The sequence below is a fragment of the Myotis brandtii genome, unplaced genomic scaffold (assembly GCF_000412655.1).
Source record: "Myotis brandtii unplaced genomic scaffold, ASM41265v1 scaffold963, whole genome shotgun sequence".
NCBI classification, from domain to species: Eukaryota; Metazoa; Chordata; class Mammalia; order Chiroptera; family Vespertilionidae; genus Myotis; species Myotis brandtii.
In genome coordinates, this window is record NW_005371986.1 from 568,708 (window position 1) to 591,540 (window position 22,833).

The window sequence follows — 22,833 nt, forward strand, 5'->3', positions numbered from 1 at the left end:
TTGGCCCCTGCCACTAATTAAAGTATTATTTTTTCTGCTTATTAATTTCTGTGAGACTAACTATTATTGCCTTTTTATTGATAAAGGGAAAGCAATATTTGTCAGATGTTTCAGAAAAAAGAGTAAGAACAGCTATACCATTGAAAATAAATAGCTATTGTCATTATTCTTTTTCTACCAAGAACATAATTCTTTCTCTCCTAAGAACTATTAATTTTAGAGCAATATTTTCATTATTCAAAAAAATTAGCCAGAACATGTGTCAAACTATCACTACCTCTGCAAAATATTTTAAAGAGCATCTGTGCCTTTAGGCTGGAAAGTATGCAAAAATCCCCTAACATTTTTTACATCAAGCCCGTGTGTTTCATACACACCACCTCAAAGAGGAGCATTACCACTCTAGCACTTAGAGAGATTTCTAAGAATATATGGGTGTAATTTTCTGTTAACTGAGAGTGATTGACAGTTCGTGGAAATCTGCCTACAAAATAACCAGTTTACAACACCCTTCATTTTACTTGACCTGAAGGAAACTGCCTGTCCCATTTAGCTACCGGCAACTCTTTTTTTTTTTTTAAATTTATTATTATTTTTTTATCTTTAATTTCTTTATTGGTTAAGGTATTATTGATTTTAGAGAAAGAGGAAGGGAGAGGGAGAGAGAGAAACATCATTGTGAGAGATAAACATCCATTGGCTGCCTCCTGCACACCCCCTGGGCATGTGCCCTGACCAGAATAGAACTGGAGACCCTTTCATGCATGAGATGATGCTCAACCAACTTGGCTAGGGCATATTTAAATCTTATAATTCTTGAAGTTGAAAAAGTAGATTCCTATATCCAAGTTGCTTCAAACATACTTAAAGTTTTCTAGTAACTGAATTGAAGATCATAAATAATTATATTTATTATTTCAATTAAGTTAAATGAAGATAAAATTCCAGTTTTTCAGCTCTATTAGCTATATTTTAGGTGCACAATGTCACATGAGTCTTGTGGTAATTGCATTGGGTCATAGAATAGAAGAAAAAAAGTCAAAATAAGTTTTCTTGGTCACTTTTTTTTCTGTAATGATTACCAAGGTAGGAATTTCATAGGAAGTTAGGTGATGAAAGCACATTGAATAAAGGTACAGAAAGCCTAGACCAGGCTCCATCACTAATCATGATTTTCTCTTAGAGGAGAATGATACCTGCTTCTCTACCTTGTTGGTTTTGCACAGATGCTTTAAGGAGCCAGTGAAATCCATAATTAAAGAATTTCTTGGGTGTGAGTGGTTTTCAAATATCTTAACCAATGATTCTCAAATGCCTGTCCCTAGACCAAGTGTTCCCCCCTCCCCCACATGATAATCCTCCATATTTTTAAACGTATTCCATCATATCTTTTCTTAAATGGGGTTAACAACTCCAATTCCTCCACAGTTATTTCCCCCTAAGCCATGAATTCAATTTCACTATCCTGGTCCCTATCTATTAAACACTGTTCTTGTTTGTCTCTATCCTTCCTAATTGTGATATCTTGAACCGAATGTACTTAGATAAGATTTGACCAGTGTAAGGTACACTCTCTGTGTGTGGGATCTTCCTAATCTAGATACCACACATCTATTAATGCAGTCTCTGGCTCTGTCTTTGCCTGCTTTTTAATGTTTTTCTGTTTTTGGTAGCCGCAGTCACTTGACTCATGTTAAGCTTATCAGTAACTGAAACCCCCATTTTCTTTCTTCCTGTACTTGTTTGATTAATTTGGTTGCACTTTCTGAACTGCCTCTTTTCTTTAATTAAAAAAGTTAATGTACTATTTGAGGCTGTTATATTTTTCTTTCCTCATCCAACATTTTAAGCCAAATTGCGTTCAATTTGAACACTGGGTGGAAAAGGTCTATGAGGAGCCTTAGGGAAGTGCCTCTTGAACTTTAACACACACACACACATCTTGGTTAAAATGCAAATTCATTTTTTCTCTCTTTTTAATTGAATTTATTGGGGTGACATTGGTTCACAAAACCACACTGGTTTTATGTGTACAATTGAATAAAATATCTGTACACTGCATCGTGCGCCCATCACCCCAAGCAAAGTCTCTTTTTGTCTCCATTTCCCCGGACTTTGCCCACCTTCACCTAGCCCCCCACCCCTTTCCCTCTGGCTGTAACACACTGTTGTCTGTGTCTATGTGTTATGTATAGATGTGTTTTTTTTTTGCTAATCCCTTCACCTTCTGATTCAGTAGGTTTGGGTTAGGGTCCAAGATTTTATATTTTTAATAAGCTCCCATGAACTACATTTTGAGTAACAAATTCTTAAGATACCTGAATGTGTGTTTTTATTTTTAATTTTTACAACCAATTCTTTTTCCACATTTTCTTTACTTCATATAAATATGCATTTTCTATGTAAGCCCTCCCTGAGATCCTTTAAAATCTTAGCTGGAACTTATATGTATATGCAGTTTTGAGCTCCTCAGCTCTTTAAGGGAAAAGTATACTCTTTTTTTTTGGATTTCCACATAATCTGGTAAAATGAAGAGTGTTATTAAATGGTGCTGATTTTTACTGAGTTTGTTTGGGTCCACCACAAGAGCTGGAAAAGGCCAGAATCATGGAACTAACACCAAAGAAGTTGCCAATCTCTGAAAAATATTTTTCCAATTGGCCTTGTATGAGATTTTATTTTTATTTCCTTTAGTTCTAATTCATTCTGTCAAAATTAAAAAGAAATCAATGCAAAACATAAATATCAAAGATTATTTAATTTTACTGGAGAGTAGAAGAGAGAGGAAGGCTAAGAGAAGATGTGGTGGTCCTGTCCTAGGTGGGAAAACCATGAATTTAATGTTGTTGGAAAGTTTGGGATTCCTCCACCATTTATACCCTCAGATGCAGACCCACCCAAAGTGAGGCAAAAAATATTGTTGTTGTTCTTTTCAGAATGGGAATTAGCCATAAGTTGGTTTCTTTTTTTATTCTCTCTTCTCTTGATTTCTTTATTATCTCTAGATCTTCATTTCCCCTAGATGCTCCTTCTCTCCTCCACTGTTTTAGCCTTTTTTCTTTCTTCTTTATCTTCTTAGATTCTTCTAGCTTTATACTTATATTAGAGGCCCAGTGCATGAATTCGTGCATGGGTGGGGTCCAGCTGACCTGCCCTGATTGGCCCTATTGGGGAGGGCCGGCTGGGGGGAGGAGACTTGGGCAGTTGGTGGGCTGGCCCCGCCCACAATCAGGGTGGGGGGGGGTAACCAGGGGCAGGGCCAGCTGGGGGGAGGGACCTCAAACAGGCCAGCTGGTCCTGCCCCCTGGTCAGACTCCCAGTCAAGGGGATAATTTGCATATTAGCCTTTTATTATATAGGATTTGTCACATTTCTTTGACACAGTGTCTTTCTAATAATTCAGATAATCCTCACCTGATACTTTTAATGTGTTTTGGGCAGAGTCATATAGAGCAGCATTGGTTTATGGAAATGAATTGACAGAATCTGCCCAGGGCTGACAAGAGGTGGAAGAAGCCAGGTGTGCCTCCCACCTACAGGTCTGACAGGGGCTCTATGCAGTGTTTTGTGCTCTCTGCTAAATCTCTGAGGTGGTGCTGAGTGAATAACCTCAGAAGGCATGGGATGCTAAGGCGTCTCAGTCTGACTGGCTCTGTGCAATCAAATGCAGCCAGCCCTGTTTGTGTGCAAAAGGACTGGGTTTTCCCCAAGCTGCTGGTAATGACGAAAGAACAGACTTTCCTCTTTCTGGCTCCTGGAGTAAAATAGCTGCCAAGATAGTTTGGAACAGAAACTGGAAAATGTACTGACCACTGGAAGACAGTAACAAGGGTCCCTTGATTTTTTTCTGTGTTCATCTATTTCTTCTTAGGTGAGAATTCTGAGATATCTGATTGATGCAATCTTGTGACTCGGCTACTTCTGTTCAGGATACGCTGTGTGGGGCAGGAGGAGCCCTATTTGGGTCGGGAGTCTGTAAGGAACAGATAAGTTCTAGTGGAACCCATCAGGGAAAAGAAAGAAACCAAACACAACGGGAAATGCTTAACAGTGAAACCCAGCCCATGCTTGTGTGGTCCTGTGTTTCGCCACAACACTCTATGGAAATGGACTGCTGGGGAGAAGATTGCATTTCAGATAGGTTATGAAGCCAAAAACCTGTTGAAGGCTCTTTATAAGTTAGCAATGAAACGGCAAAGCCCTTGAAACTTCAGGGCAGTCACTTAATAGCTCTGATTACTACAGGCCACCAGGTTGTTGGGTCACAGGATCATGGCTACATTATGAAGAAAATAGGAGGGTGGTCTGAGTCAGAATCCAAAACAATTCCAAGTTACATTATGACTTTCCAGGAGGTTAATTCTTTTTATTTAAAAGAATAAACTTTATGTTTTCATTGAGAATTAACCTATTCTTATTAAAAATATAAAATGTTGACATGGACAAGAGTGTGGTGATTGTGTGTGTGTGTGGGAGAATGGGATGGGTGGAGATGGAAGAGGAGGGCATAGAGAGGATAAATGGTGATATAAAAATAAAATAAAAATAAAAAACATTAGGAAATGTCAATAAGCAGAAAAATAAACAGTATAAATTCTGCTCCTACCACCTAGAGTGAACCCACATTCTCTGTGGTGCATTCTTTTTGTCATTTTGTTTTCTGTACTTTGAACAAAAACATAATTATGTTCATATGGTAGATGTAATTTTGACTATTTTTTAGACTGAGCTTATATCATAAGTCTATTTCATGTTGTCTCAAAGTTGGCATGCACATTTTGTCATGCAAGTTTTGTAGATTTATGCCAAAAATTTCTTATTTGTTCTCATGTTGCTAGATTTTTATTTTTTTTAATATTATAACTAATGAGGCTATATGTCTTGAGCATTTTGGAATAATTCTCCTGAATTGAGTCTCAAGAAGTTTATTTACTTTTATGCAATAGGCAGAATCTAGTTGATTTATGAGTGAATTCTTGTGTGATTTAAGAGGCTAGTATTGTCTAGGCCAGTATGTGAAACTCTGTTGCCAACCTTCATTTGGCACTAGAGTCATCTAAGTCACTCTCTGTTCTAACCTCAGGGGCAACCAGTCCTGAACCAAGGAAATGGGGTCCTAGGGATTAAAGAAGCAGGAACTAATTGCTCTTCTGAGCACAGTGTGCAAATTGATTCAAGAGAGCTCCTGGGCATGCCCATGTTCAGTGAGCTGAAATTTCTCCTTCAAGTGCTCTTATGATTGAGCCTCTATGGGGGTGGTAGTGGGGTGGTGGTGGGAATGTGTGTGGGGCAGGCTTGTTTACTAGCTATGTTCTCTTGGGCAAGTCCCTTAATCCCCCCGAGACTCAGTTTTTCTATCTGGCACTCAACCTCTTGTAGGGTTGTTGTGACAATTAGGGAATATGTTTGGAAAAGAATTAACATAGAACCCAATCCATAATGGATACTCAATAAAAGTTAGCTATCATTCTCATCATCATCATCATTTTGTGTGTTCCTACTAATCTCTTTTCCCAAGGGCTTCACTCTGTCACCCCCTGCCCTTCAAATAACCCCAGTCAGAGATGGGTAGTGCTTCAACTGCAATGTAATTTTCTGGGATCAAGATGTTTCACTTCCTTATAAAGAATATTGACATTCTTGATGATCTGACCACAGACTCACCCATCTGCAGTAAAAGATATTTCTCCAGACTGAGATAACCTGAGCTTCTTCCTTCTTTCCTTCTATCTTTCCTTCTACCTGAGCTTAAACTTTAGGTATTAGCTAAGGCAAAAATCACTCAGAACTTTATTTAAGGAGGAGCATATAATTATGTATACCATATATCTGTGGTAAATTGGGCACTATACAAAGCACACAGATGATTGTGCTTATTAACTTCAGTAGAGTCAGGACACCCAACTCTAGTTAGTTGGTAGTTGGATAAGTCAGACCTGGATAGAGAATGAACCAAATGAACACAGACTTGATATTTCCATTTGGCTGAGCCACAGCATCTGGGCAGGCCTGAGGTGTGAGCCATGGGAAGAAATCTGGAAGGACATGCAATATCAGAAGATGCTTCATTTCTGGTGATAATTAGAGTTCCATGCTGGAGAAAGTAATTGGAATTAAGGGGGCCTAACAGTGGTATTTGCTCATTGACAAGGAGGCTGAGAGCAGGAGGATTTGAAACAGGAATTACATGATTCGATTTGTGTCATGATAACAAAGACAATAATGATGATTTCAATAGCTGGCTATAAGCCAGTCCCTGTACTAAGAGCTTTACATATAATAGGGACTAGTATCATCCTTATGTTCCTGATGAGAAAATCAAATCTTAGAGAGATAAAATAACTGCTCAAGGTATAGAACTAGTAATTACCAAAGCAGGGATTTGGATTTAGATCCGTTTTTCTTTAAAGCTTAGGTTCAGATAAATAAATCTGGCAGCACTAGGAGGATAGATAAATGGTGTGGGGGCCAGAGGGACTGGATAAAGAATGCCTACTTATGGAGTGATTTCAGTATTCAAGAGAGGCATGAGGGTCTGAAGCAAGGAAGGTGCAGTAGGAATGGAGAAGAAGGTACACATATGAGGTCTGGTAAGAAGTTACATGACAACAGTGGCTCTCAAATCTTGATGAATATCAGAGTCTCCACAGAAGTTTCATTTATTTACTAGAGGCCCGGTGCACAAAATTCGTGCACTTGGTGGGGGGTGGCCGGGGAGGGTTCCCTCAGCCCAGTCTGCACCCTCTCACAATCTGTGACTGCTGGCTCCCAACCGCTTGCCTGCCTGCCTGATTGCCTCTAACCACTTCTGCCTGCCAGCCTAATCACCCCCTAACCACTCCCCTGCCAGCCTGATCGATGCCTAACTGCTCCCCTGCTGGCCCGATCGCACCCAACTGCCCTCCCCTGCTGGCCTGGTCGCTCCTAACTGCCCTCCCCTGCAGGCCTGGGCCCCCCCAAACTGCCCTCCCCTGCTGGCCATTTGTGGCAGCCATCTTGTGACCACATGGGGGCGGCCATCTTGTGTGAGGCATGATGGTCAATTTGCATATAACCTCTTTATTATATAGGATTTCTGAATGTAGATTCCCTCAGCATACTCCCAGCCTTCTGGATCAGAATCTCTGGGGTAGGGTTTGGCATTTTTTCAAAGCACCTAGTTCTGAAGCTCTGCCAGGCTCAAGAACCACAGCTCTATCATCCTTGATTTAGGTGTTAGAACATGAGAGAGGGAGGATTTTAGGATGACATCCAGGTTTGAGAAATTTGTGACTGAGTGAATCATGGGTACCCTCCCTCCCTAAATTAGAAAATAACAATAGTTTTGAAGGGTAAGATGCTGAGTTCAGTTTTGGACATTTTGAGATAGATGAGTCCTGTGGGGAGCTGGTTATCAAAGTCTAAAGCTTGGAGTAGCAATCAAGGCTACAGATTTATATACGGAGGTCATTGGTATTTGGAAGGTGGTAGCTCTATATTTTACATAAATTTGCAAAATACCCAACATTCTATTTTCTTTCAATAATCAAATAATCACTCTACATAAATACAATGTACTTACATATATTCCCTTTCTGAACCTTGATTGAGTCTATTGCTTTTTTTTAAAAAAAATATTTTTTTTATTGATTTCAGAGAGAAAGGGAAAGGGAGAGAGAGAAACATCAATGATGAGAATCATTGATTGGCTCTCTCCTGCAGGCCCAACACTGGGGACTGAGTCCATAGCCTGGGCATTGACTGGGAATTCAAACTGTGACCTTCATAGGTCAACACTCAACCTCTGAGCAAGTCTATTGCTTATTATTTATTTATTTATTTATTTTATTTTTTGTGTGAAACAGAATTAAACTTTATCGGGAAGACGGTGACTCCATCACTGGTGACGAGAGCTCTGGGGCTGCACTTTCTCCTCAGTAAGGTGGGTCGGGGTGGGGCGGGCTGTGCTTGGCAGGGGCTGCGGTGGTTTTGGATCTGATTGGCTCCCTCGCTGGGCCTCAGGCAGGTCTCCCCAGAGAACATGCGCAGGATCATTGAGGAACCGTTGGCTGCGCTAGCATGTTAGGCAGGTCTGTACTGTCCAGCGCTGTCCCTTGCAGCGTCTCTGGCGCTGCGTGCAGGTCAGGCCTGGGATGAGGAGAGACGAGCAGCCACGACAGAGGGTCCTCTTCACTGACGGGTCCCTGGTACAGGAAGCTAAGCCTCTGGAAGGCCTCGTGGTCCTTCACCTGCCCCGCCATCTGGGCCCCTTGAACGCCGCGAACACGCTGGTCCGTAGGCCCCGCCCCTCCAAGTCTATTGCTTTTTAAATCTATTACCACTTCTTTATAATTCCTTAAGTTATACATTGCTGTAAGTACTCATTTGTACCACTCATTGGATTCAAACCAACAACTTGTTAAAGTAAAATTTATTATCCCTATGTTTTAGACAAGGGAATTTAGGGAATTTATGAAACATGCCCAAGGTAATGCAGAATCAAATTGTTGAGTCTGAATTTGAACTTAAGACTGTTTCTGACCCATGCCTCAGAGCTTTTGGGCTATTTCACAAAAGAGCTACTCCTAGATCACGCAGACAATCTTCATTTTACCTTTGTAAAAGAAGCAGTATAATCTATCATTAGTAAATTTTGCAGGCTAATTCCAAAGCATGTTTAAATATAGAAAAACTTATTTAGAAAAATTAGTTCAATGCTTTTTGAGAAATGGGTCCTTAGTGATTATATTTAGTAAAATGAGTTTATGTTCACTCCCTGGAAACCAGTAGGGTTGGACTGATCAAAGTACCTTTTGACCTTTGTCCAACAGCATGTGGAGTAGTCTAAATTTTCTGTCTTCTCAGAGGAAGGGGGTGGGGAAAGGCATGGCATTGGGTTTCTGTTTCTGGAAATTCTGTTGCAATTTCTTTTGGGAGTTATTTTTTTTAGACTCGTAAAAAAAGCTGTGTTTTTAAGCTACCATCTTCTGTACATATCTTGTCAATATGGTCCAGGTTTTTATTACTTATTGTTGACACTGAAATAAAATTTTTCTCCAACATTATCCTTAGCCTTTCTGCAACTCTCAGACTTGCTAAAATCTTGTGTTAATGAAAGCTCATGGTAAATAGTGTGGTTCCTACTCAATGGTCATTCTTTCCTTACTTCTTTGCCAAGAGAACCCCAATTATTGTCCAGTTATTTAGGCCCATGGTCTTCATTGGTCCCTCCCTGGCCTCCATGGGTAAGTGACAGATAACTAAGATAACAATGACACCCAGATGACAACTTAGGCAACAATAGCCCAGCTTTTTGTTATTGTTTTTTTAAAAATTTATTTATTGTCTCAAGTTTTACAATAGCCCAGCTTTTTGTATGAGGATAGAAGAAATGCTACTTGAGCAATCATTTTTTCCAGAGAGATCTCAAGTATGGTAATGCTATTATAGCTTTACTAATTCTCAATAAACTCTGTTTACTAAGATTCACGATAAAAGATAACTTCTACCATGTGTAAAACATGAAAATATTTTGACTATGATCAAGAAGAAAAAAGTGTCAGTTAATTAAGAGTCAGGTAGCTAGAGTTTGCACCCTGATCTGTATAAGTGTAAGGTAAGTGAAATTCCACCTAGATGTGAAAAGACAACCTTACCATAAAGCAAGTTTTCCCCACCCCCACCCTGCCAAGTGAATGCCTCATTCCACAGGTGTGCCAATTTATCTCCAAGTCTAAGCCACACCTATTCCCTGTTCTGGCTCTACACCAAGGAACATTTAAAAAGCCTCTCCCCTTAGATTTCAAATGATCTTTGAGTCAGTATTGATTCTTGACCTCTCTCCCTCCCCTACCATGTCTAGACAGGTATCCCAATCTCTTTTCTATTCCACGTGTGGCACTTAGGTGGTACTAACTATCTATTTGTTGCCTAGATTTGGTTTTGACTTTCTTCTATTCCTTCACATCTCTTCCCCTGTTCCTTGGATCCCATTTCATAATCTCTTCATATTGCTCTTTGGTATTTGGCTACACAGACCCTCAGAAGACAGGATAGTTCAATGCCAAGAACATGGGATTTGGGGGCAGAAAGACCTAAGTTCAAATCTTTGTTCCACTGTTTACTAGCTTCGTAAACTCTAGTGAACCACTCCCTTTCTTTAGCTCTCAATTTTGCATCTTTAAAATCAGAATGAAAATGCCTGTATGGTAGAGTTATTGTTGCGGTGAAGATCAGAATAAATACAAAGAACTTGGCTCCCCTTAGGTGCTCAATCAATATTTCAGTATTTGTTGAGTGGCCTTTCCTGTCTCCTCATGTCTCAGTCCAGATCATGACTCAGGCAGTTATTTGTTTCCATTCCTTCTGGAGTAGAGAATAAAGCCAAGAATTATGCTTAGAAAGCAGTTACAACACAAGTAACTTGAGGAAGGTGAATTGAAGGTTTATATCCCATCTCATTTACTGGCGCTAAAGTTACCTTTCAGGGCCAGATTAAAACATTACAAGCCCTCCTTAGCCAGTGTGGCTCAGTTGGTTGGAGCACTGTCCAGTACACTGAAAGGTCATGGGTTCAATTCCTGCTCAGGGCACATAACTGGAGTGTAGGTTCTATCCCCGGTTGGGGTGCATAGTGGAGGCAACTGATCAATGTTCCTCTTTCACAGCAATGTTTCTCTCTCTTTCCCTTCCTCTCAAAAAAATGCAAATGAACCCCACCCATTACAAGCCCTATGCACAGGTAAGATAAAGATGCCCTTGAACTAGTCCACATATAAGAATGCCTGTATGGTAGAGTTATTGTTGCGGTGAAGATCAGAATAAATACAAAGAACTTGGCTCCCCTTAGGTGCTCAATCAATATTTCAGTATTTGTTGAGTGGCCTTTCCTGTCTCGTCATGTCTCAGTCCAGATCATGACTCAGGCAGTTATTTGTTTCCATTCCTTCTGGAGTGGAGAATAAAGCCAAGAATTATGCTTAGAAAGCAGTTACAACACAAGTAACTTGAGGAAGGTGAATTGAAGGTTTATATCCCATCTCATTTACTGGCGCTAAAGTTACCTTTCAGGGCCAGATTAAAACATTACAAACCCTCCTTAGCCAGTGTGGCTCAGTTGGTTGGAGCACTGTCCAGGACACTGAAAGGTCATGGGTTCAATTCCTGGTCAGGGCACATAACTGGAGTGTAGGTTCTGTCCCCGGTTGGGGTACATAGCGGAGGCAACTGATCAATGTTCCTCTCTCACAGCAATGTTTCTCTCTCTTTCCCTTCCTCTCAAAAAATGCAAATGAACCCCACCCATTACAAGCCCTATGCACAGGTAAGATAAAGATGCCCTTGAACTAGTCCACATGTAAGTCAAAATTAACAACAACAAAAAAAGTCTAACAAAGTTTAATAATGTTCTTCCCCCCATGATGACTACTCTACATCTTTTAAAAAGTATCAAATTCTTAAAAACTGCCACCACTACCACCACCATCACTACCACCACCACTTTTTTTTATTGCCCTGGGATTGTCCTCATCTAATTTTTTTCAAAGATCTGAGGGGGGTGGGATAGGTGAGAATGATTACTGGCTAACCAATGCTTTTTAAAGCCCTGAGATAATTCTTTTGGGAGTTATTATTATTTTTTTTAGATTCGTAAAAAAGCTGTGTTTTTAAGCTACCATCTTCTGTAATATCTTGTCAATATGGTCCAGGTTTTTATTACTTATTGTTGACACTGAAATAAAATTTTTCTCCAACATTATCCTTAGTCTTTCTGCAACTCTCAGACTTGCTAAAATCTTGTGTTAATGAAAGCTCATGGTAAACAGTGTGGTTCCTACTCAATGGTCATTCTTTCCTTACTTCTTTGCCAAGAGAACCCCAATTATTGTCCAGTTATTTAGGCCCATGGTCTTCATTGGTCCCTCCCTGGCCTCCATGGGGGAATAGGAATTAAACTATGGCAATTCCTTTTTTTTTTTTTTTTGCCAATGTCTAATTTAATGTAGGCATGAGGTGCAACCTTGATTATGACATGTGAAGGCAAATATGAAAACATTTGGGGGTAAGTTTCCCTTGCTCTTAAAAGGGACAAAATATAGTGGTTCATACTTTCCTGAATCTAGTCATTGTTGGCAGAGGAGTTGGTGTCATGGAAGTTATCTTGAGATCAGCAGGATACAAATTGGAAGACAAAACTGACATGCTCAGAATAGCAGAGGAAAATATGGCAAGAACCTGGGCTCTTGATGTGATTGAGCCACTGACTGAATCTACTGGTACCATCAGGAGAGAATCTTTATTGTTTAAGATACTTTTAGTTGTGTTTTCTAGTATAGCATCTGAAAGCATCCTAAGTAACAAATCAATGTTAAAGCCATTCTCACAATTTGTACTTATTTTTTCAGAAATGCTTGGTAGAAATTTCTATTGTTGGTTGTAAGATTTGTCCTAAATAAATTATATTTTCCAAAAGACTGTCAATCTTTTAAAAAATAAAAGCATGACTTGATTAGCAATTATTTAGTCTGGTGCTTCCCAATTTTCTATAATTTACATAGCACTTTTATGATTTTGTCATATCCTTGTATCATCTGTACCAATACAAATATTTTTCTTTAAGTTGTCTCTCTTTTTAAAAATGAAATACATTTGGGCGGAGCAAGATGGCGGCATAGGTAAACACCGGAGACTGCTGCCGCAAACAACCACTTCAAAAATACAACTAAAAGACGGAACGGACATCACCCAGAACCACAGGAAGGCTGGCTGAGGAGAGACTCTTCAACTAGAAGGAAAAATAACAGCACACCGAGGCTCAGAGGAGGCGCAGTGTGGAAAATACTCAGGTGCGGAGGTGCGCGCGCAAAGCGGGCTGGTGGCTGAGAGCGCGGTTGTCGTTTTCGGTCAGGGGGGAGTCTCAGACTCTGAGCTCCAGATACGGGCGAATCGCTGGGGACTCGGACCCAAACGGGAGAAGCGGGAGTGTCTGGCATCAGTTGGAAGGCAGCTTTCCCTCCGAGGTTTGCAGCGGTTCCGGGGGTTCTGAGAAGCAGAGCCTCTGGGAACAGGACTGAGGGCACCATAACGGCTCCCTCCGCCCGCCCTGTTGAGCCCGCCCCGCCCAAGCCCTGCGCAGAGCCATTTGCCAGATCGCCTCAGGCAAAGGCTAGATTAGCACCTCCCCAGAGGACAGAAGTTTTCCGCGGCAGACACAGCTGATTCACACAGCCAGTCGGCCTGGTGGTCAAATCCCTCTAGTATTAACTACAACAATCAAGGCTCAACTAGAACAAGACTGCGCACAAAGACCACTAGGGGGTGCACCAAGAAAGCATAAAAAATGCGGAGACAAAAAAACATGACAGAAATGGAGGATATAGAGCTAAAAATCGCAATTTTGAGGGCTTGCAAAAATGTGCTAGAAGCTGTCAATAAACTTGAGGAGAGAGTCACGAAAACTAATGAGACCCTCGATGCTATGATAAAGAACCAACTAGAAATTAAGCATACACGGACTGAAATAAAGAATATTATACAGACACCCAATAGCAGACCAGAGGAGCGCAAGAATCAAGTCAAAGATTTGAAATGCGAAGAAGCAAAAAACACCCAACCGGAAAAGCAAAATGAAAAAAGAATCCGAAAATACGAAGATAGTGTAAGGAGCCTCTGGGACAGCTTCAAGCGTACCAACATCAGAATAATAGGGGTGCCAGAAGATGAGAGACAGCAAGATATTGAAAACCTATTTGAAGAAATAATGGCAGAAAACTTCCCCCACCTGGTGAAAGAAATGGACTTACAGGTCCAAGAAGCGCAGAGAACCCCAAACAAAAGGAATCCAAAGAGGACCACACCAAGACACATCATAATTAAAATGCCAAGAGCAAAAGACAAAGAGAGAATCTTAAAAGCAGCAAGAGAAAGAGACTCAATTACCTACAAGGGAATACCCATACGACTGTCAGCTGATTTCTCAACAGAAACTTGGCAGGCCAGAAGGGAATGGCAAGAAATATTCAAAGTGATGAATACCAAGAACCTACAACCAAGATTACTTTATCCAGCAAAGCTATCATTCAGAATTGAAGGTCAGATAAAGAGCTTCACAGATAAGGAAAAGCTAAAGGAGTTCATCACCACTAAACCAGTATTATACGAAATGCTGAAAGGTATCCTTTAAGAAGAGGAAGAAGAAAAAGGTAAAGATACAAATTGTGAACAACAAACATGCATCTATCAACAAGTGAATCTAAGAACCAAGTGAATAAATAATCTGATGTACAGAATGAACTGGTGATTATAATGAATCAGGGACATAGAAAGGGAATGGACTGACTATTCTTGGGGGGGAAAGGGGAATGGGAGATGCGGGAAGAAACTGGACAAAAATCGTGCACCTATGGATGAGGACAGTGGGTGGGGAGTGAGGGCGGAGGGTGGGGCGGGAACTGGGAGGAGGGGAGTCAGGGGGGGGAAAAAAAGAGGAACAAATGTAACCTGAACAAAAAAGATTTAATTAAAAAAAAAAAAAAAAACTGTGGTACATCTACACAATGGAATACTACACTGCAGTAAAAAAAATTTATTAAAAATAATTTTTCTTATTAACTATAAATTGAAAATGAATAGAATTTGCCTTAAATAGAAGATAATCATAAAAAGAAATACCATGAGAAAAGTAATGTTATAAAATTCTTGCCATATAGAGTTGCCTATGAAGACTGAGCTTGAGCGTTGCTCTCTGTTGAAAGGGGAGACAGGGAAGTGTGACAGAAGTGGTAAAATAGACACAACACCAATGGGGACTATTGGCTTGTCATATTAAGAACTAAAAGAGAATCTCAAGGGGGATATTAGAGCTGTGCCATCTAAAACCATCTGGTGTTCTACCAGTACTCTGATTGCTCCTAGAACTGACCTACTCAGAGAGCCTTTTCAAGGGCCTGGCCTCCTGAGCAAAGCCTCCTGGAGTGAGACTCAGGTATCCTTGAGGAGAAAGGCTTAAGAATCAGCCTTTGATTGATGTGATTATGAAAGGTCACTGAAGCCAATCTTTGAAGCACTGTTTTAATATCCATGATATTAGGGCAGCCAAATATTCATTTATTTTTCTCTCCATGTCAGTTGTTTTAAACTTTTTGGAATCACATGCCCCATTGAGAATTTTTGGAAAACTATGATTCTTCCATCAGAAAATGAACAGTTGTGCACACATACACATTTTTCACACACCATTAGAAAGTGCATGGACCCTCAGCATTCTCTATATTTTACAGTCAACTTCCTATAGTTCACTGTGTGATTCAGTTCAGTGCGAACTGCGGTTGAGTGCAAAACTTGTTTTTTGAATATGTCTACAAATGAGTAAGAGTAGTGTGTTGATTTAAATGCACTAAACTAGAGAATTACTTTCCCCGCAACATCTACTTTGAGTAGTCATAAGTTACACTTACATTGTCTTCCAGGAGGTTTCAAGAAATGAGGTCAAACTCTATAAAAAGAAAATCAGCCGACCCTATAAAGTTATCCTTGTGGACTTTGAAATACCACTAAATGTACCTAGTAAAATTCTCCTTGGGCAAGCAGACTCCAGGCCTGGGTGGAGTTCCCAAGGGTTCCTTAGCTAAACTAAACAAAATGACTAGGAACTTTGGATTGCCTTTGTCTGAAGTCAAGTGTCTGGATGTATCAGCAACAGGGGCATACCACACATCTGCATGTCAAACCAACCCTCCCCCCCTCCCCACCCCCAGAAACCCAATAGATACCTGTTTCTTAGATTGTCACCTGAGCAAAGATATCACATGATTTTAATTTATGACAGCTCACAAACATCCCCACACTTTCTTTCAGACAAGTAACTCTTCCTTTAAAAGGGATAGGATGAGTAGTAGCAAGATGAAATAGACCATTTAAATCTCTAATTTCAAAAGATAATATTAAAAACATTCAACTGTAGGACTAAGACATGAAATATGTAATAAGACCCAGAATAATTTTTGGAACAAATTTTAATGAGCTATGAAATTAGGAAACTCAAACAACTAAGCTTCTGAAATTTATTTTCTTTAAATTTGGCATCAGTCTGAGCCAATGGTTGATTTCAAATGTTCATAAATGGTTAAATTAAAATATATTACTGCTAAACATTGGAAATAATGTTTGATTTAAAAGAAACTTGATCAAAATAATGCTGAAGAGTAGATCTAGAATTGGTGATATTCATCTGATCCAATTCTGTATGTAACAAATGTTAGAAAAATACTGAAAATACCTCATAAAAGGTGAGATGTTTATTGTCTCCAAGTGTAGTCACTTGGTTTATATTAAGAACCATCTGCAATTTTCCTTTAGTTTCAAGTTGTCTAAACAAATTTTAATGAGCTATGAAATTAGGAAACTCATAAACAACTAAGCTTCTGAAATTTATTTTCTTTAAATTTGGCATCAGTCTGAGCCAATGGTTGATTTCAAATGTTCATAAATGGTTAAATTAAAATATATTACTGCTAAACATTGGAAATAATGTTTGATTTAAAAGAAACTTGATCAAAATAATGCTGAAGAGTAGATCTAGAATTGGTGATATTCATCTGATCCAATTCTGTATGTAACAAATGTTAGAAAAATACTGAAAATACCTCATAAAAGGTGAGATGTTTATTGTCTCCAAGTGTAGTTACTTGGTTTATATTAAGAACCACCTGCAATTTTCCTTTAGGTTCAAGTTGTCTAAAGGTTTGGTGAGAGATGTCTAAAAATTATCAAATATCTCAAAACATTTTTAAAATCAGTAAAGGTGCATTTATCTGCTATCTGGGTTTTGAGCTCAAATTTGCCTTTGGAAGGATTTTAGATTTACTTCTTAATAATACTGTGGAAACCATAATAATGGCTACAAGTGTAAAAAAACTTGATCAAAATAATGCTGAAGAGGATATCTAGAATTGGTGATATTCATCTGATCCAATTCTTTATGTAACAAATTTTAGAAAAATACTGAAAACACCTCATAAAAGGTGAGATGTTTATTGTCTCCAAGTGTAGTCACTTGGTTTATATTAAGAACCATCTGCAATTTTCCTTTAGTTTCAAGTTGTCTAAAGGTTTGATGAGAGATGTCTAAAAATTATCAAATATCTCAAAAAATTTTTAAGATCAGTAAAGGTGCATTTATCTGCTATCTGAGTTTTGAGCTCAAATTTGCCTTTGGAAGGATTTTAGATTTACTTCTTAATAATACTGTGGAAACCATAATAATGGCTACAAGTGAAATATTATGAAAATTTCACTGTTTATCTCTGAAAATTATTTTTCTCCAAGGCGAACTTGGACCAAATTTAGTTGATAGCAGATCATTGTATAGTAATTTGGGCACAGAATCAGTTTTATGACCATTAAATAATAATGTTGCCTTTTTCTGTTGTCAGTGGAAATATCAACTCTTCCCCTTTACTTTCTTAACCTGTAAAGCGGCACTCTCCACACATACATTTTCTTTACTAATATTGGAATGTCCACTGGGTGAATTTTAAGATGTGTATTAAAACATTCTTGATGAGTGTATTAGGTATACAGTATAAATAAAATGAGGTTAGCCCTTAGAGAAAACACACATTCATTATCCTTCATGTAACAATAGGTAAATATTGATGGTACCATCTATAGTCTAGCAGGAATGGAAATTTAAGACGAGGCTGTATGAGATAATAAAAATAGACTGAAAATTCTTGTAAGGATACTTTAGACTGCTGAGATCAACGCTCACATGTGTATATACTAGTATACATTTCTATGTTTATATATATGTACACAAATATATTTGTCAAAGGAGTGTTTGTCTCATTTTTTATTGTATTCTCAAGAACTGTGTGATATTTGAACAAATGCTTTGAGTTGGCATACAGTGATAAATATTATTTCAATAAATAATCTCCTTAAAGCAATACTTGATCTTAAATCCCTCTAAAAAATCTCATTTAGATTCTTAGGAATAATCTTGGTTCAAGGCAATAAATACAGGGTGGAGCAAAAGTAGGTTTACAGTTGTTCATATGGAAAAATAATACAATAATTAATAAATAATAATATAAAACTAAACTGTTTCGTGTACTCATAACTGTAAACCTACCTTTGGCCACACCCTGTATGCTGATTTAATCACAGGGCAGTGCTTTTTAGTGTGATCGGGGCTGCCAACTCTGGGTGTCTGAGTGGTTCCCTGCTATCTGAAATTTTAATAAATGTTCCAGATAATTTTATGCACTAGAAGGTTGAGACTGTAGTGCTTGAAGATAGTCTCTGGGGATTCAAATAGTTTTCTGCTCCCCTACTGTGTTGGATTCAGTGCCTTTGCTTGCTCATTCCCATAGCTCCCTGCACTTGTTTTTCTTTGCCTGCTGGGTTTGCAGTATCCGTGGCTTGTACAGTATAGAGAGCTGATGCATGCTTTCATGTCTCTGTGCTTACATGGTCAGACACAATCCTGTGCTTCTATCATCATGGAAGACCATTAGGAGTTTCTGTTCTCTTTCCTAGCCCATTCTACCTGCTAAGTTTTCTGCAGTGAGCTTTTCTATTTCATATAGCCCAGGAGGGCAGATGGCAGGGTTTTTTTTTTAGGTGAGAAGAGAGAATTAAGCTGAAAACATCATCACTGTAATCCTTCATAAACCCCTCCTCTTTCTTATCACCACCATCATTATAGCTGCTGTCATTTATTGAGCATTTACCATATGCCAGGCACTGGGTTAATTGCCTTTCAAACATGATCTCATTTAAACCTATGATGGTTTTATGATTGCCAGCTTACACTTAAAGGAAACGGGGGCTTCAGTTCATGCAGCTGGTGCAGGACAGGACTGGGAGGTAAACCGCCTGGTTTCTAATGGTAGCTCGAAAATGATGGTTATAATCTGAAAATAGAGAATTAATTGGGGGGAGGGGAGAGAGAAATATTCGTTAAGCACTTTCAGTCAGCTAGGTATTTTACATGCATGCTTATATTCACTACTGTCAACCAATCTCCTGGGGGTATTCCTATTTTCCCATTACAGATGTCAAAACTGAGGCTCAGCAAGTTAAATACCCAAATTTGCTGCTGATGATGGAAAGACTCAGTAAAAACTCTCTGTCTTGTCTCCTTCCCTCCTTCTGGGTGAATTTTAAGATGTGTATTAAAACATTCTTGATGAGTGTATTAGGTATACAGTATAAATAAAATGAGGTTAGCCCTTAGAGAAAACACACATTCATTATCCTTCATGTAACAATAGGTAAATATTGATGGTACCATCTATAGTCTAGCAGGAATGGAAATTTAAGACGAGGCTGTATGAGATAATAAAAATAGACTGAAAATTCTTGTAAGGATACTTTAGACTGCTGAGATCAACGCTCACATGTGTATATACTAGTATACATTTCTATGTTTATATATATGTACACAAATATATTTGTCAAAGGAGTGTTTGTCTCATTTTTTATTGTATTCTCAAGAACTGTGTGATATTTGAACAAATGCTTTGAGTTGGCATACAGTGATAAATATTATTTCAATAAATAATCTCCTTAAAGCAATACTTGATCTTAAATCCCTCTAAAAAATCTCATTTAGATTCTTAGGAATAATCTTGGTTCAAGGCAATAAATACAGGGTGGAGCAAAAGTAGGTTTACAGTTGTTCATATGGAAAAATAATACAATAATTAATAAATAATAATATAAAACTAAACTGTTTCGTGTACTCATAACTGTAAACCTACCTTTGGCCACACCCTGTATGCTGATTTAATCACAGGGCAGTGCTTTTTAGTGTGATCGGGGCTGCCAACTCTGGGTGTCTGAGTGGTTCCCTGCTATCTGAAATTTTAATAAATGTTCCAGATAATTTTATGCACTAGAAGGTTGAGACTGTAGTGCTTGAAGATAGTCTCTGGGGATTCAAATAGTTTTCTGCTCCCCTACTGTGTTGGATTCAGTGCCTTTGCTTGCTCATTCCCATAGCTCCCTGCACTTGTTTTTCTTTGCCTGCTGGGTTTGCAGTATCCGTGGCTTGTACAGTATAGAGAGCTGATGCATGCTTTCATGTCTCTGTGCTTACATGGTCAGACACAATCCTGTGCTTCTATCATCATGGAAGACCATTAGGAGTTTCTGTTCTCTTTCCTAGCCCATTCTACCTGCTAAGTTTTCTGCAGTGAGCTTTTCTATTTCATATAGCCCAGGAGGGCAGATGGCAGGGTTTTTTTTTAAAATTATCAAATATCTCAAAAAATTTTTAAGATCAGTAAAGGTGCATTTATCTGCTATCTGAGTTTTGAGCTCAAATTTGCCTTTGGAAGGATTTTAGATTTACTTCTTAATAATACTGTGGAAACCATAATAATGGCTACAAGTGAAATATTATGAAAATTTCACTGTTTATCTCTGAAAATTATTTTTCTCCAAGGCGAACTTGGACCAAATTTAGTTGATAGCAGATCATTGTATAGTAATTTGGGCACAGAATCAGTTTTATGACCATTAAATAATAATGTTGCCTTTTTCTGTTGTCAGTGGAAATATCAACTCTTCCCCTTTACTTTCTTAACCTGTAAAGCGGCACTCTCCACACATACATTTTCTTTACTAATATTGGAATGTCCATTGGGTGAATTTTAAGATGTGTATTATAACATTACAGATGTCAAAACTGAGGCTCAGCAAGTTAAATACCCAAATTTGCTGCTGATGATGGAAAGACTCAGTAAAAACTCTCTGTCTTGTCTCCTTCCCTCCTTGTCCACCAAACCCCAGCTCTAGGCTGCATAGGTTGAAATCTCTACCCTGTCACATTTTAGTCTTGGAAATTACTCAATTTCTCTGTGCCTCCGTTTTTTCATTTGTAAAATAGGAATAATAACAGTATAGACGGCATAGGAATTTTGTGAGGGTTAAATGACTATATGTATATAATATAAATAACTTAGAAGAGTGCCTGACTTAAATATAGTACTCTATTAGTAATAACAGCAATAATAATAATTATTATTTTTAAACCTTGAAAGTAGATTAATTTGCTAATTTCCAAATTAGCAAAATGGAAAAAGATTGCTTTTATGGAAAACTGAAAGAGAACCAGTTATTTCTAGTTCTTCTCTCATATTCTAATTGAAAAAAGTGAGCTGTATACCATCTCTTGTTGAACAGGACACTGGTAACCAGGGTTGGAAGAACCGCTGCAAAGAGTGGTAGGTGGCCATGATCTCAATCAGAGACAAAGACATTGGGGAGGGAGTGTGGGGGGCAGCAGGGGAGGGACACTGCACTGGGCTTTTGAGTTATTGTAGATGAAAAGGAGACTCAGAGGTCATTGCAAAGATTCTGATTGAATCTACTGCTTTTTCTTTGAAAGCCAATAAAATCACAACCACTACTGGAAACATTCTGAAAATGAAATACAAATACATAACCTTCCATCTGTACAATGATAGGAGGCTTGTATTTGTGCCTAGAATGCTGTGTGGTTCTGGCCTCTGTAAGCATACTGCAGGATAATTTGAATAAAGATAGGATCTGAGGGGAAAAATGATTATTAAGGGTCTACCTCTTCAGACTTAGGACTCTTCAGTCCGCAGGAAAGCTGAGAGGCCAGAGAAGAAATCACAAAGGCAGTAGATGCTATGGACACAGAATTATTCACCAACTCTGGGGCACATGTTGAAGACAGCCTTAGATGTCTTTAGGACACAAAATACAGTGTAACACATTGGAGAGTAAACCATGACACTAACCAACTCCAGAAGTTATAAAACATAGTTTTAAAAAATAGACAAGTAACATTCAAAAACACATTATTTGAGTGTCCTTTATGATCAAGGCCTAGGCCTAGGATGGGTGATAAGGAAGCACCTATCCTGTCCCCTAGAAGCTCAAAATCTAGAGCTGTATATAATTAATAAATTATAATACAAAATGTTAGGCATGTAACTAAAACTATATAAATGAGAGGCAAGAAGTTAGTGGGTCAAGAGGAATTAGCATGGTGGTGGGAGGTGTTGATATTACAATAGGCTCTCCCCAAGTGGGAGATTTTATAATACCAAAATCTGAACTGCGAGTTGAGATAATTGGAATTCACATGATAGGAAGGAGATGAATGTAGGGAATTCCAATTAGAGGGAATAGCATATGAGAGGCAAACAATGAAGGGAATTTAGATAAACTACACAGATTTATTGTTATAGGACCACTAGTGGCCCCATGCACAAATTCATGCACATTGAAAGGAAATTGATTAGAAAAAAGATTCGTGCAGTAATTATATTACTGCAAAAAATTACATGTCAAAATTGTATATATAATATAGTATTATAAAATTAAAATACAAAATTAAATTGCCAGTGCGTGTCATATGTACCGGCTGGTTGGTCACATGCATTTGGCACCAGCGAGAGCTTTATATGTATCGCACATGCGCGAGTCAACATTTATTTTTAAATTACCAGTGCATGTCATATGTACTGGCTGGTTGGTTGGACGGTCAGACGGATGTATGGTCGGTCACTTAGCATTTAATGTATATAGATGATTCTTGGAGAATGCTGGGAGATAAGTGTGGAGAGTGAGGCAGAAGTTTGCATTCATTAATTTATTCAACAGACCCTTATCAATTACTTTTGTACTAAGTACTATATAAGCATTAGAGGCAAAAAGATGAATGAGATTGAATATCCACCATCCATCTATTCATTCATGACTAAATATGTGCTATGCATACACTAGATATAATGAGAAAGCAGCCATGCTGTCCTCATTAGGTTACAGTTTAGTGTGGGGACAGACGGATGCCTATTACAGTATAGTATGGTA

The 22,833-nt window shown here is 38.6% G+C and overlaps 1 long non-coding RNA gene across 1 annotated transcript in view; it reads left to right on the forward strand.

The window, feature by feature from the left end:
* LOC106724770 overlaps positions 1-22,833 on the forward strand; it is a 78,477-nt gene that overhangs the window by 29,764 nt on the left and 25,880 nt on the right. The gene's annotated exons all lie outside the window — the stretch shown is intronic.